The 17,190-nt window shown below is 40.9% G+C and overlaps 1 pseudogene; it reads right to left on the bottom strand.

Annotated features, from left to right (window-relative positions):
* Positions 1-9,359: 9,359 nt before the first annotated feature.
* LOC117509004 lies at positions 9,360-14,903 on the bottom strand (annotated as a pseudogene).
* Positions 14,904-17,190: the final 2,287 nt, after the last annotated feature.

Genomic DNA, 17,190 nt, shown 5'->3' with positions numbered 1-17,190 from the left:
TTTGTCTGCAGCAACTCTATGGTGCACAAGGGATTATAGGATACATGAAAACCCTGGATAGCAAACAGAGCTTCATTGGTGCCATGTCAGCTCTTATGGGAAGCTGGTGCTTGGCACTTGTAAGGGTCATTCCACAGAATCGGTACATACTGCGTCCCAGAGAAATAAATGGCCATAAAATCATTGCAATAACAAATACATGCATAATTTTAAAGCACAACATTAACATATCTTTTGTCACCAACCTGATCTTAAAAATAAGGTAATTGATTATTATTTTCCCATTTTAAATTTGCATTTTTGTTGACAAGGCGGGGATTTTGGCCTGTCCCTCACAGTAAAAGTTATCTTTCAAGGGGTATTTTTAATTGTTAATTATTGGTAAAATTATATAATTTTCACATTTGTATGTTCTAGGAGTAATTTAGTAGTTAAGCAATGTTTTCAACATGCATACATGTAATCTCTATAAAATTTAAATAATTTTATCAGTGTCCCCTGATTTCAAGTCAACCCTGTGACTGACATTAACAAAAACCCTGTAAAATAATGGTTCATTCCACCAGTTACATCATTTCCAGGAAGTTACATCATTCACAGGAAGAGGATTTTTACCACATGAAACAGAAGTAAGTTTCAGTCTTCTTTAGTCTTCCTCACTGCGGTATTGTATCACTTCCTGTTCCGGAGCACAGCGGTGTTTTTCTGTATCTGTTAGCTGTTTAATCTGCGCAGTTAGATTGATCTAGTTATCTAGATTACGATTTGTTTCCCAGTGTAATCTTTACGTGCCTTAACTAAAGCACTCCTTCTGCTGAATCACCTCTAAATTATTTACACATTATTCACTTTGCGTGTTTTTAGGAATCCGCTAGCTTAGCGTAGCTACTAGCTCTTAGCCGATTTAGCATGGCGGCTTCTCCTGTCTCTCCCGCACTTTTCTGCTCTGGGTGTGAAATGTTTAGTTATTCCTCGGCCTCCTTTAGCAGTAATGGTACTTGTAATAAGTGTAGCTTATTCGTAGCTTTGGAAGCCAGGCTGGGCGAATTGGAGACTCGGCTCCGCACCGTGGAAAATTCTACAGCTAGCAAGGCCCCTGTAGTCGGTGCGGACCAAGGTAGCTTAGCCGCCGTTAGTTCCCCCCTGGCAGATCCCGAGCAGCCGGGAAAGCAGGCCGACTGGGTGACTGTGAGGAGGAAGCGTAGCCCTAAACAGAAGCCCCGTGTACACCGCCAACCCGTTCACATTTCTAACCGTTTTTCCCCACTCGACGACACACCCGCCGAGGATCAAACTCTGGTTATTGGCGACTCTGTTTTGAGAAATGTGAAGTTAGCGACACCAGCAACCATAGTCAATTGTCTTCCGGGGGCCAGAGCAGGCGACATTGAAGGAAATTTGAAACTGCTGGCTAAGGCTAAGCGTAAATTTGGTAAGATTGTAATTCACGTCGGCAGTAATGACACCTGGTTACGCCAATCGGAGGTCACTAAAATTAACATTAAATCGGTGTGTAACTTTGCAAAAACAATGTCGGACTCTGTAGTTTTCTCTGGGCCCCTCCCCAATCGGACCGGGAGTGACATGTTAGCCGCATGTTCTCCTTGAATTGCTGGCTGTCTGAGTGGTGTCCAAAAAATGAGGTGGGCTTCATAGATAATTGGCAAAGCTTCTGGGGAAAACCTGGTCTTGTTAGGAGAGACGGCATCCATCCCACTTTGGATGGAGCAGCTCTCATTTCTAGAAATCTGGCCAATTTTCTTAAATCCTCCAAACCGTGACTATCCAGGGTTGGGACCAGGAAGCAGAGTTGTAGTCTTACACACCTCTCTGCAGCTTCTCTCCCCCTGCCATCCCCTCATTACCCCATCCCCGTAGAGACGGTGCCTGCTCCCAGACTACCAATAACCAGCAAAAATCTATTTAAGCATAAAAATTCAAAAGAAAAAATAATATAGCACCTTCAACTGCACCACAGACTAAAACAGTTAAATGTGGTCTATTAAACATTAGGTCTCTCTCTTCTAAGTCCCTGTTGGTAAATGATATAATAATTGATCAACATATTGATTTATTCTGCCTAACAGAAACCTGGTTACAGCAGGATGAATATGTTAGTTTAAATGAGTCAACACCCCCGAGTCACACTAACTGTCAGAATGCTCGTAGCACGGGCCGGGGTGGAGGATTAGCAGCAATCTTCCATTCCAGCTTATTAATTAATCCAAAACCCAGACAGAGCTTTAATTCATTTGAAAGCTTGTCTCTTAGTCTTGTCCATCCAAATTGGAAGTCCCAAAAACCAGTTTTATTTGTTATTATCTATCGTCCACCTGGTCGTTACTGTGAGTTTCTCTGTGAATTTTCAGACCTTTTGTCTGACTTAGTGCTTAGCTCAGATAAGATAATTATAGTGGGCGATTTTAACATCCACACAGATGCTGAGAATGACAGCCTCAACACTGCATTTAATCTATTATTAGACTCTATTGGCTTTGCTCAAAAAGTAAATGAGTCCACCCACCACTTTAATCATATCTTAGATCTTGTTCTGACTTATGGTATGGAAATAGAAGACTTAACAGTATTCCCTGAAAACTCCCTTCTGTCTGATCATTTCTTAATAACATTTACATTTACTCTGATGGACTACCCAGCAGTGGGGAATAAGTTTCATTACACTAGAAGTCTTTCAGAAAGCGCTGTAACTAGGTTTAAGGATATGATTCCTTCTTTATGTTCTCTAATGCCATATACCAACACAGTGCAGAGTAGCTACCTAAACTCTGTAAGGGAGATAGAGTATCTCGTCAATAGTTTTACATCCTCATTGAAGACAACTTTGGATGCTGTAGCTCCTCTGAAAAAGAGAGCTTTAAATCAGAAGTGTCTGACTCCGTGGTATAACTCACAAACTCGTAGCTTAAAGCAGATAACCCGTAAGTTGGAGAGGAAATGGCGTCTCACTAATTTAGAAGATCTTCACTTAGCCTGGAAAAAGAGTCTGTTGCTCTATAAAAAAGCCCTCCGTAAAGCTAGGACATCTTTCTACTCATCACTAATTGAAGAAAATATGAACAACCCCAGGTTTCTTTTCAGCACTGTAGCCAGGCTGACAAAGAGTCAGAGCTCTATTGAGCTGAGTATTCCATTAACTTTAACTAGTAATGACTTCATGACTTTCTTTGCTAACAAAATTTTAACTATTAGAGAAAAAATTACTCATAACCATCCCAAAGACGTATCGTTATCTTTGGCTGCTTTCAGTGATGCCGGTATTTGGTTAGACTCTTTCTCTCCGATTGTTCTGTCTGAGTTATTCTCATTAGTTACTTCATCCAAACCATCAACATGTTTATTAGACCCCATTCCTACCAGGCTGCTCAAGGAAGCCCTACCATTATTTAATGCTTCGATCTTAAATATGATCAATCTATCTTTGTTAGTTGGCTATGTACCACAGGCTTTTAAGGTGGCAGTAATTAAACCATTACTTAAAAAGCCATCACTTGACCCAGCTATCTTAGCTAATTATAGGCCAATCTCCAACCTTCCTTTTCTCTCAAAAATTCTTGAAAGGGTAGTTGTAAAACAGCTAACTGATCATCTGCAGAGGAATGGTCTATTTGAAGAGTTTCAGTCAGGTTTTAGAATTCATCATAGTACAGAAACAGCATTAGTGAAGGTTACAAATGATCTTCTTATGGCCTCGGACAGTGGACTCATCTCTGTGCTTGTTCTGTTAGACCTCAGTGCTGCTTTTGATACTGTTGACCATAAAATTTTATTACAGAGATTAGAGCATGCCATAGGTATTAAAGGCACTGCGCTGCGGTGGTTTGAATCATATTTGTCTAATAGATTACAATTTGTTCATGTAAATGGGGAATCTTCTTCACAGACTAAAGTTAATTATGGAGTTCCACAAGGTTCTGTGCTAGGACCAATTTTATTTACTTTATACATGCTTCCCTTAGGCAGTATTATTAGACGGTATTGCTTAAATTTTCATTGTTACGCAGATGATACCCAGCTTTATCTATCCATGAAGCCAGAGGACACACACCAATTAGCTAAACTGCAGGATTGTCTTACAGACATAAAGACATGGATGACCTCTAATTTCCTGCTTTTAAACTCAGATAAAACTGAAGTTATTGTACTTGGCCCCACAAATCTTAGAAACATGGTGTCTAACCAGATCCTTACTCTGGATGGCATTACCCTGACCTCTAGTAATACTGTGAGAAATCTTGGAGTCATTTTTGATCAGGATATGTCATTCAAAGCGCATATTAAACAAATATGTAGGACTGCTTTTTTGCATTTACGCAATATCTCTAAAATCAGAAAGGTCTTGTCTCAGAGTGATGCTGAAAAACTAATTCATGCATTTATTTCCTCTAGGCTGGACTATTGTAATTCATTATTATCAGGTTGTCCTAAAAGTTCCCTAAAAAGCCTTCAGTTAATTCAAAATGCTGCAGCTAGAGTACTGACGGGGACTAGAAGGAGAGAGCATATCTCACCCATATTGGCCTCTCTTCATTGGCTTCCTGTTAATTCTAGAATAGAATTTAAAATTCTTCTTCTTACTTATAAGGTTTTGAATAATCAGGTCCCGTCTTATCTTAGGGACCTCGTAGTACCATATCACCCCAATAGAGCGCTTCGCTCTCAGACTGCAGGCTTACTTGTAGTTCCTAGGGTTTGTAAGAGTAGAATGGGAGGCAGAGCCTTCAGCTTTCAGGCTCCTCTCCTGTGGAACCAGCTCCCAATTCAGATCAGGGAGACAGACACCCTCTCTACTTTTAAGATTAGGCTTAAAACTTTCCTTTTTGCTAAAGCTTATAGTTAGGGCTGGATCAGGTGACCCTGAACCATCCCTTAGTTATGCTGCTATAGACGTAGACTGCTGGGGGGTTCCCATGATGCACTGTTTCTTTCTCTTTTTGGTCTGTATGCACCACTCTGCATTTAATCATTAGTGATTGATCTCTGCTCCCCTCCACAGCATGTCTTTTTCTTGGTTCTCTCCCTCAGCCCCAACCAGTCCCAGCAGAAGACTGCCCCTCCCTGAGCCTGGTTCTGCTGGAGGTTTCTTCCTGTTAAAAGGGAGTTTTTCCTTCCCATTGTCGCCAAGTGCTTGCTCACAGGGGGTCGTTTTGACCGTTGGGGTTTTACATAATTATTGTATGGCCTTGCCTTACAATATAAAGCGCCTTGGGGCAACTGTTTGTTGTGATTTGGCGCTATATAAAAAAATTGATTGATTGATTGATTTAGTGTGGAATTTTGTTATTTTATACGATTGTTGGGGGTGGTTACATCATACAGCATCATTACTGTTACCACTTTTTAACCCATTACTTAAAAAGATATGCTTTATATATTGATATTTACCAAATTTACAAGTAATATCCTTTTAAACTGTATTATGTCTGCTCTTGTGACCTTGAACATTAGCTAGCTAGGGGCAAATTAGCCTGAAATCATCAACCCTGTTGCTGTCATTCCTGTTACTTTCCCAGAGTGATTCTGCAGTAACAGGGGTGACATTAACTAGATTTTCCATGTGGATAATCCATGTGGATTTTTCGGAAAATTATGGATGCAAGTACAGTTCCGAACATTCAAGCAGCCCACTTTGGTGCATCTCGCCAACAAGCCACCCTACATACTGGTGTGCTGTATGTAGGTCCAAATGCAAGCCCCATATGTTTCACCACTCTGTCCCCGTCCCAACAGAAAGGGCCTGCTGCAATCTGGGAACATCTCCGGCCAGTTCTAAATTACATAAAAGAAGAGCACCCTATGGTGAAGGTGCTTCACTTCCTGAGTGATGGGCCGTGCTCACAGTACCGCCAACGTGGGAAATTCTACCTCTTCTGCACAGAACTGTTCCAAAGAGGCTTTGAAAAAGGCACTTGGAATTTTTTTGAAGCCAATCATGGGAAGGGGGCCCCTGATGGAGTTGGGGGTGTGTTAAAGAGAATTGCAGATGACCTTGTCAGCAAAGGCACTGACATTCCAGACACAAAATCTTTGTTTTCAGCCCTAGTCAGTACCAACACTTCCATCAAGCTGTTTTATGTGGAAGAGGAGGATGTTGACAAGTCAATGAAGGCCATACCATCGAACATCCCACCAGTTCCCTCAACAATGCGCCTGCATCAGGTTGTGACATAGGAGAGAGGCAGCCTGATTTGCCGTGATGTCAGTTGCATGTGTGCAGCTACCATGAAGAAACTTGATTGCCAGTGCCCTGGGTCAAAGGTCTTCAACTTTCTGTCTGACCCAATTCCAAGCACATCTACTGAGATTGATTGGCACAGTACAGACATCATTGGAAAATGGTGCGTGGTCAGATACGACAAGGATATCTACCCAAGCATCGTCATTGCAACAGATGACACTGACATCCAGGTCAAATGTATGCAGGTCCAAACAAATTCTTTTGGCCCATTCATGATGACGTACTCTGGTACCTCTATGATGATGTACTCCGCTTCATCCCAGCCCCACTACCAATCACTAGTCGCCATGTGGCAATCCCAAGAGATATATGGCTGGATCTTACAAAGTAAATTCTGTGTGTGCATGTATGTGTGCGCGCACGCACATGTGCGTGTACTGTACATGCGTGTGTACATGTGCTGAAGTGCAGAAAACACGACATTCCAGATAGTTAAGGCTGGTTGGTTGATTGGTTGGTGGTATGGCAGTAATGCCTATGGTGCGAAGTTATGTTTTAACAATGTTAAGTGTTCTGAAAAATATGTGCCATGATTAGGGCCTGAGCATCGGGCACTTATTATTATTCTTGTTTATATATTAATTTCTGTTTGTCAACAGTTCTGTTTCTCGTTTACAATAATTTACATTCTAAGTTTTAAATTTCAATGATTCTGTTACTGTTTTATTACTGTGAAATTAGAAAACAACAAATGCAGTAATGTTCTTACAAAATTCATATATGTGAAATGTTCTGAAGAACGTGTCCCATCATTTTCATACTCATTTTTGTTGGGAAAGTGAAGTACACGGACCCTCTCCAGGGGGCGTGAATGAACGGCCAACAGGAAGTCCGAATAAATAACAATTTATTCTGCAAATGTGCACAAACAACCAATTATGCTTTTAGTCTGTCAATCAAAAACTCAGTGACGCGTGGGCAGGCCCGAGGGTAGGGGACGCCTATCCAGAGAAGAGCCAGGACCCACGATGTTCCACCGCCAGCGGAGACCTGAAATACACTGGAGCCGCCAAGTCCTGAGTCCCCAGGTGGCCACCGCTTCCAGCTGTCAGATCCGGTACTGCTGGCAGGAACAGACACAGGTGAAAAGCTGGGTGTGTGAACACCCAGCAAACAATCAGCTACAATAAAGTTCCTTTCTGAGGGAAAAAACCTCCACCTCCAAACACAGGAACACAGAGTACGTGCAGTGCCTTATGTATCACTTAATCAAGTCTGACGGGAGGAGTGGAGACGCCAACTCCTCCAACTTCCACAAACACGGCTACAAGCTGCAAGTGTACAAAAGGTTAATGACTGCAAAAAGCTCTGCTGCAAAAACGTGTGCGTACGGCACAGAACGGCTGAGCTGGTTACCTTGAGGGTATAGTGATAACTCGGCAGAGTTCTGATGTTTCTCCCAGGCTTTTATGGATGGTGGTGATGAATGATGAATGACAGCTGTCAGCTCCTGGCTCCTGGTGGACTTCCTGCGGCAACTGCGCCCTCTGGTGCCTGAAACCTGACAACAGGCAGGACGCCCTCTGGTGGTGAGCCAGCAGTACCTCCTCTTCGGGCGGCCCACACAACATTTTTCTTTTGTTAGTTGATAAGATCTGTTTCTTGATAGCATTCACTGTGATACATTTTTCTAAGTTTTAAAAGTCAATGATTCTGTAACTGTTCTGTTACTATTAAAATATAATAAAACAACAATAATTGCAGTATTTTATTTCAAGATATAAACACATGAAGTGTTCGGCAGAATGTGTCCCATCATCCCTGTTACTTTTGTTCACCCTGTTACTTGCATGTCAGTCCTGTTGCCACTATAAATTTCATAAAAATATAAAGAATTACAATTACAATCATAACCCAGGTATTACAATTAACATTAGATAACAGTTTGCAAAATGGCTTTTATCCAATACCATTCTCATAAAAACACTAATATATCTATACTAACATGTGGTCTACTTTTACAATCTAGATGTACATGGTCATATGATAGGTAAAATTTAATGTTTAAAAATATATTAATGATCTGAAAAAAATACAGTGAAAAGAGGGACAGATTTACTACTCATTCATGTGTAAACTGTTACACATAATTACTTCTAAATATATGGAACATTAACCATTTTGTCCGTAACAGGGTTGACAAATGAATCATATAATGAAGTAGATAACATAAATAAAATAGATAGCCTGAGATGGACCCATGTCATTTCTTGTCACTTTAAGATGTCTTCTTTCAGCTGATATTTTAAAGATTGCAAAAAAAAAAATGACTTTAATTTAAAAATTTCCAAAGCTGAAAACGTACCGATTCGGTGGAATCACCCGTAAGCGGTGCCACTCAAAGAAGAGGTACAAGAATAACCTCAAGGTACATAAGCCTCAAATGGACAGGCATTCAGTCTCCGAAACTAGAGACTGTTGCAGACAACAAAACAGACTACTGTGCCTTGATAAAGATGCAGTGAGAAAGTTTGAAAATGACCGTAGTGGGAACATTGTGATCAATGCCACAGAGCCGCATTAGTTTCTGCTCCGTCTGGTGCCATTCCACACCCCACCTACAATTGCATGTGTGCTTCTGATGTTGGGCTCTGAGGTCACATGTGTGTCCACTGATAATGGTACAATACATTGTCCTCATCAACACAATCAAGAATGATATATTTTTTTTCCATGTAGAAATCACCTTGTAATAAAACTCACAGGCCCTCCCAAACTAGTAAAAAACATAAATGAAAAGTGACATAAATAGATAAACAGGCAGTCAGCGAGAGTTCATCTGAAAAAAAAAAAAAAAAAAACTGGCAGAAGGGAATTTGCATTGCATAATAAACATAATCAACATAAACTAAAGTTGAAGAATTTTATTTCTGAAAAAATCATCAATTGCTTTCGAATTTCTTTTGTTTTCAGTCCATAGATGATTGGATTTAGTGTTGGGGGGAAAATTAAAGTTGACAGCCCCATGAATCTCCTAAAATATGATGAGGTGGTCTTTATTCTGTATGATATGATGGTAAAAAGCCCAAGACACTCCAGCAGGAGGAAAACAGTCAGATGTGTCGCGCATGTCTGAAGGGCTTTGGCTCTGGTGTCTGATCGTTTAGTTCTGAAACACGTAAAAAGGATGTGGAGATATGTGTACAAAATCATTCCATTTGCTACGATTTGTGAAACGGCAACAAGGAGAAGGCCATAAATGTTATTGACGGCAGTGCTGGAACACACGAGACTCAGTAAAGAAGGATTATCACAGTAGACGTGTGTCATTGCAGATCGACAGCGAGGTAGAAGCAAGAGCAGATAGAAAAGCACGCCGATTGAAATCAAATTACACAGCCACACAAATGTGATTATTCTTACAATGTGTCTGTTAGTCATAATGCTGCAGTATTTCAGTGGGTGACATATAGCTACATAGCGATCATAGGCCATAGCAGTCAGGATGAACACAGCACCAGCTCCATAAACGTGGATAAAAAAAGCTTGGGCAACACAAGCTGAGTATGCATCGTCTTTGTGTCCTGCAATATTTCTTTGATCATCTGTGGAAAGCACGCAGAGGAGCCGATGAGGTCATTGATGGGAAGATTGAGCAGGATCAGATACATGGGCTGGTGCAGACACTTGTTAAGAACGATGGTGAGAATGAGAATGAAGTTACAGCAAAGTATAATCATGTAGCTCAAAGTGGCAAAAAGAAATGCAGGAAAGACACTTTCAGAGGAGAGATTAAAGCTTTGCAGCCTCAACACAGAAGATGTGTTGTACAGGTTGTCCATTTTTATCCTCTTCTTCCTATAATGTACCAAGGTTAAAGGTTTAACTATTTCATATTCACGAAAACTGACAAACACACGAAATGACAGTGTGGAGATCATAAAGTAATGTGGGAACATAAGAAACTGAAAACATCAAAACAAATGACAAGCATCATTTTGTGATTGACCTTTTCACTGAGATGGAAAACAAATCAGTTATAATCAGCTTCAGCTGAACACACGTTGGAAAAAATAAATGTTTAATGGATCTGTCTCTGTCATAAAGCTCCACATCAGCAGCTGGTCGGATGAAGAGGAGGTGTCACAGCTTTATAAGAGATTTTTCCTGAACAACGGCAGCTCTCTGGAGAATTCTGACTGTCATGGCAGTGACTTTGACGTGTTTGGGGAAAAAAAAAAAACACACACACGCAAACAACTCATACAAATACACCACTTACTCACCCTGACCCTGCACAGAAACATTGGATATGTTAATAGAAATCAGTTTATGTACGCAAACACCAGTTCGTCGAACATGTTACATATAAGTTTTGATTGCAGCTAAATTTAAAATACTGATACTCTGATAATACTCATATATTTTTAGTTGTTTCATCTTACAGGATTCACATTAATAGCACTAAAGTTTAAGTACAGAAAACACAGTATTCAGTGCAGTACTGCAGATTCAATACAGATATAAGATAATCCTTTATTAGTCCCATGACAGGGAAATTTACAATGCTACAGTGACAAAGGAACAGTCACAGAACAACTGTACAAAGCATGCAGAAATAAGGTAAAAGAAAATAAATACCAAAAACACATGGGTCAAGTTCTGTGCAGAATAACAATATATACTGTAGAATACAGTAGTGTTCAGAATAATAGTAGTGCTATGTGACTAAAAAGATTAATCCAGGTTTTGAGTATATTTCTTATTGTTACATGGGAAACACGGTACCATTAGATTCAGTAGATTCTCACAAATCCAAGACCAAGCATTCATGATATGCACACTCTTAAGGCTATGAAATTGGGCTATTAGTTTAAAAAAAAGTAGAAAAGGGGGTGTTCACAATAATAGTATTGTGACATTCAGTCAGTGAGTTCGTCAATTTTGTGGAACAAACAGGTGTGAATCAGGTGTCCCCTATTTAAGGATGAAGCCAGCACCTGTTGAACATGCTTTTCTCTTTGAAAGCCTGAGGAAAATGGGACGTTCATGACATTGTTCAGAAGAACAGTGTAGTTTGATTAAAAAGTTGATTGGAGAGGGGAAAACTTATACGCAGGTGCAAAAAATTATAGGCTGTTCATCTACAATGAACTCCAATGCTTTAAAATGGACAAAAAACCAGAGACGTGTGAAAGAAAACGGAAAACAACCATTGATCAGCTCCAGGATGATCATAGACAGTCTGGAGTTACCTGTAAGTGCTATGACAGTTAGAAGACGCCTGTGTGAAGCTGCAAGAATCCCCCACAAAGTCCCTCTGTTAAATAAAAGTGTGCAGAAGAGGTTACAATTTGCCAAAGAACACATCAACTGGCCTAAAGAGAAATGGAGGAATATTTTGTGGACTGATGAGAGTAAAATTGTTCTTTTTGGGTCCAAGGGCCGCAGTTTGTGAGATGACCCCCAAACTCTGAATTCAAGCCACAGTTCACAGTGAAGACAGTGAAGCATGGTGGTGCAAGCATCATGATATGGGCATGTTTCTCCTACTATGGTGTTGGGCCTATATATCGCATACCAGGTATCATGGATCAGTTTGAATATGTCAAAATACTTGAAGAGGTCATGTTGCCTTATGCTGAAGAGGACATGCCCTTGAAATTGGTGTTTCAACAAGACAATGACCCCAAGCACACTAGTAAATGAACAAAATCTTGGTTCCAAACCAACAAAATTAATGCCTCGCAGATGTGAAGAAATCATGAAAAACTGTGGTTATACAACTAAATACTAGTTTAGTGATTCACAGGATTGCTAAAAAAAACAGTTTGAACATAATAGCTTTGAGTTTGTAGCATCAACAGCAGATGCTACTATTATTGTGAACACCCCCTTTTCTACTTTTTTTTTTTTTTTTACTAATAGCCCAATTTCATAGCCTTAAGAGTGTGCATATCATGAATTCTTGGTCTTGTTGGATTTGTGAGAATCTACAGAATCTACTGGTACCCTTGTTTCCCATGTAACAATAAGAATATACTCAAAACCTGGATTAATCTTTTTAGTCACACAGCACTACTATTATTCTGAATGCTACTGTACATTATTTACAGTGGGGCAAAAAACTATTTAGTCAGCCCCTGATTGTCCAAGTTCTCCTTAGAAAGATGAGAGAGGTCTGTAATTTTCAACATAGGTACATTTTACTGTGAGAGACACAATTAGAAAAAAAATCCAGGAAATCACATTGTAGGATTTTTAAATAATTTATTTGTAAATTATGGTGGAAAATAAGTATTTGGTCACCCACAACAAGCAAGATTTCTGGCTCTCACAGACCTGTAACTTCTTCTTTAAGAAGCTCTTCTGTCGTCCACCTGTTACCTATATTAATGGCATCTGTTGTAACTCATTATCTGTATAATGTCAGGGGTTTGAGTTTTACCAGCTTTTATTTCTTGGTTTTGTGTTTTTCAGCTACGTTCTGTTTTGTGTATTCTCTTGTTGGGGTTTCTGTTTGGGTCTGTCTGTCACTCTTTCTTGTCTGTCTTCTGCTGACTCTGGTGGTTGGTGTTTCCCTCTCTCTGGCCACACACTCCTTCTGGTGCGTTCCACGTACACCTTTTCTCAGTCTGCACCTCATCACCTGGGTGGTATTTAAGCTCTTCTTTGTAGCGACTTGTGCCTCTTTCCAGCTCCGTATCTTGTATTTCCTTGCCTTGCTTCATTTGCCTCATCGTGTTTTTGACTACCTGCCTGTGTACCTCGACCATGCCTAAGCCTGATGTTTTTGTTACTTTTGCTCTTTTTGGACTGCCTTTCTGTGTACCGACTCCAGCCTGTTTACCAAGTAAACGCCTTAACTCCACTGAGCTGTGTATCTGCGTCCTGCATTTGTGTCCAGCCCATCTTGCCTGTCAAACCCAATATATAAAAGACACCTATCCACAGCCTCAAACAGTAAGACTCCAAACTCAACCATGGCCAAAACCAAAGAGCTGTCGAAGGACACCAGGAAGAAAATTGTAGATTTGCACCAGGCTGGGAAGAGTGAATCTACAATAGTCAAGCAGGTTGGTGTGAATAATCAACTGTAGGAGCAATTGTAAGAAAATGGAAGACATACATGACCATTGATAATCTCCCTTGATCCGGGGCTCCACGCAAGATGTCATCCCATGGGGTCAAAATGATCATGAGAATGGTGAACAAAAATCCCAGAACTACATGGAGGGACCTGATGAATGACCTGCAGAGAGCTGGGACCAAAGTAACAAAGGCTAAACACTATGCAGAGAGGGACTCAAATCCTGCAGTGCCAGACGTGTCCCCCTGCTTAAGCCAGTACATGTCCAGGCCCATCTAAAGTTTGCCAGAGAGTATATGGATGATCCAGAAGAGGATTGGGAGAATATCATGTGGTCAGATGAAACAAAAATAGAACTTTTTGGTAAAAACTCAACTCATTGTGTTTGGAGGAAGGAGAATGCTGAGTTGCATTCCAAGAACACCATACCTACTGTGAAGCATGGGGGTGGAAACATCATGCTTTGGTGCTGTTCTTCTGCAAAGGGGACAGGACGACTGATCCGTGTTAAGGGAAGAATGAAAGGGCCATGTATTCATGAGATTTTAAGCCAAAACCTCCTTCCATCAGTGACAGGCATTAAGATGCAACGTGGGCTGGGTCTTCCAGCATGACAATGATCCCAAACACACCACTTGGGCAATGAAGGAGTGGCTCCATAAAAAGCATTTCAAGGTCCTGGAGTGGCCAAGCCAGTCTCCAGACGTCAACCCCATAGAAATTTGTTGAGGGAGTTGAAAGTCCATGTTGCCCAGTGACAGCCCCAAAACATCACTGCTCTAGAGGAGATCTGCATGGAGGAATGGGCCACAATACCAGCTACAGTGTGTGCAAACCTGGTGAAGACTTACAGGAAACGTTTGACCTCTGTCATTGCCAACAAAGATTATGTTACAGTATTGAGTTGTACTTTTGTTATTGACCAAATACTTATTTTCAACCATAATTTACAAATAAATTCTTTAAAAATCCTACAATGTGATTTCCTGGATTGTTTTTCTCATTTTGTCTCTCACAGCTGAAGTGTACCTTTGATGAAAATTAGAGACCTCTCTCATCTTTCTAAGTAGGAGAACTTGCACAATCAGGGACTGACTAAATACTTTTTTGCCCCACTGTACAAGCAAGAAAAAGAATGCATCATAATATTGCACATGAGTGTTCAAGTGATGTTGTACATGAGTGTCCAAGTTATTACTGCACAAGAATGTGCAGTATTATTGCGCACGGGACACAGAAAAATAGTTACTATAATGATATTAGTGATCTGAGTGATCTACTGGGTCCAGCGATGGTTGTGAAGTCTGACAGAAGGAAGGACCTGCAGTATCCCTCCTTCACACATTTGGGGTGGAGCAGCCTGTCCCCGAAGGAGCTTTCCAGTGCAGTCAGGGTGTCACTTGTGGGGTGGGAGGTGTTCTCCACCAGGGATGACAGTTTAGCCATCATCCTCCTTTCTCCCACCTCCTGTACTGAGTCTAGGAGACTTCCCAGGACAGAGCTGGCCTTCCTAATCACTTTGTCAAGTTTCCTCCTCTCAGCAGTTGTGATCCTGCTGCCCCAGCAGACCGCTCCATAGAAATGGCTGATGCCACTATGGAGCCAAAGATGGTCCATCAGGAGAGCCCCCTGCACTCCAGAGGACCTGAGTCACCTCAGCAGAAGAGTCTCTTCTGGCCTTTCTTATAAAGTGTAGTAGTATTGTTTGACCAGTCCAGTTTATTGTTTAGGTGACCACCCAGGTGCTTATAAGAGTCCACTATCTCAATATCTGTTCCCTGGATCTTCACTGGTATCAGTGGAGATTTCATTAGTTACTTCATCCAAACCATCAACATGCTTATTAGACCCCATTCCTGCCAGGCTGCTCAAGGAAGTCCTACCATTATTTAATGCTTCAATCTTAAATATGATCAATCTATCTTTGTTAGTTGGTTATGTACCACAGGCCTTTAAGGTGGCAGTAATTAAACCATTACTTAAAAAGCCATCACTTGACCCAGCTATCTTAGCTAATTATAGGCCAATCTCCAACCTTCCTTTTCTCTCAAAGATTCTTGAGAGGGTAGTTGTAAAACAGCTAACTGATCACCTGCAGAGGAATGGTCTATTTGAAGAGTTTCAGTCAGGTTTTAGAATTCATCATAGTACAGAAACAGCATTAGTGAAGGTTACAAATGATCTTCTTATGGCTTCGGACAGTGGACTTATCTCTGTGCTTGTTCTGTTGGACCTCAGTGCTGCTTTTGATACTGTTGACCATAAAATTTTATTACAGAGATTAGAGCATGTCATAGGTATTAAAGGCATTGCGCTGCGGTGGTTTGAATCATATTTGTCTAATAGATTACAGTTTGTTCATGTAAATGGGGAATCTTCTTCACAGACTAAAGTTAATTATGGAGTTCCACAAGGTTCTGTGCTAGGACCAATTTTATTCACTTTATACATGCTTCCCTTGGGCAGTATTATTAGACGTATTGCTTAAATTTTCATTGTTACGCAGATGATACCCAGCTTTATCTATCCATAAAGCCAGAGGATACGCACCAATTAGCTAAACTGCAGGATTGTCTTACAGACATAAAGACATGGATGACCTCTAATTTCCTGCTTTTAAACTCAGATAAACTGAAGTTATTGTACTTGGCCCCACAAATCTTAGAAGCATGGTGTCTAACCAGATCGTTACTCTGGATGGCATTTCCCTGATCTCTAGTAATACTGTGAGAAATCTTGGAGTTATTTTTGATCAGGATATGTCATTCAAAGCGCATATTAAACAAATATGTAGGACTGCCTTTTTGCATTTACGCAATATCTCTAAATCAGAAAGGTCTTGTCTCAGAGTGATGCTGAAAACTAATTCATGCATTTGTTTCCTCTAGGCTGGACTATTGTAATTCATTATTATCAGGTTGTCCTAAAAGTTCCCTAAAAAGCCTTCAGTTGGTTCAGAATGCTGCAGCTAGAGTACTGACGGGGACTAGCAGGAAGAGCATATCTCACCCGTGTTGGCCTCCCTTCATTGGCTTCCTGTTAATGCTAGAATAGAATTTAAAATTCTTCTTCTTACTTATAAGGTTTTGAATAATCAGGTCCCATCTTATCTTAGGGACCTCATAGTACCATATTACCCCATTAGAGCGCTTCGCTCTCAGACTGCGGGCTTACTTGTAGTTCCTAGGGTTTGTAAGAGTAGAATGGGAGGCAGAGCCTTCAGCTTTCAGGCTCCTCTCCTGTGGAACCAGCTCCCAATTCAGATCAGGGAGACAGATACCCTCTCTACTTTTAAGATTAGGCTTAAAACTTTCCTTTTCGCTAAGGCTTATAGTTAGGGCTGGATCGGGTGACCCTGGACCATCCCTTGGTTATGTTGCTTTAGACGTAGACTGTGTTTCATAATTATTGTATGGCCTTGCCTTGCAATGTGGAGCGCCTTGGGGCAACTGTTTGTTGTGATTTGGCGCTATACAAGAAAAAGTTGATTGATTGAGTGGAGAGTGGCTGTGCCTGTGGAAATCCACCACCATCTCTTTGGTTTTCCCTGCACTGTTCTCGAGTTGGTTTGGCTAACACCAGTCCACAAAGTCCTGGGTCACCCCACTGTACTCTCTGTTATTCTCGTCAGTCATGAGGCAGGTGATTGCAGAGTCACCAGAGAACTTTTATAGGTGACAGTTGACAGAGTTGTACACGACATCTGCAGTGTAGAGGGTAAAGAGAGAACCGTGGCTTAATGACATCACGCGCACAGCTCAGCGTGACTGACGGAGGGCAGAGCGCAGGTGGAAACAAGACCGTTTGGAGGTTTCAAAACAGATTCTTAAAGAGAGCTGGAATAATTATCAGAGGGTGGTTAAAGATGAAAATAAGTATTTTTCAGAATTGATTTTAAACAAGC

This window comes from Thalassophryne amazonica, chromosome 4 (assembly GCF_902500255.1).
Source record: "Thalassophryne amazonica chromosome 4, fThaAma1.1, whole genome shotgun sequence".
Classification (NCBI taxonomy): Eukaryota; Metazoa; Chordata; class Actinopteri; order Batrachoidiformes; family Batrachoididae; genus Thalassophryne; species Thalassophryne amazonica.
Note: the sequence above shows the minus strand (reverse complement) of the source record. Positions and strands in the feature narration are given on the sequence as shown.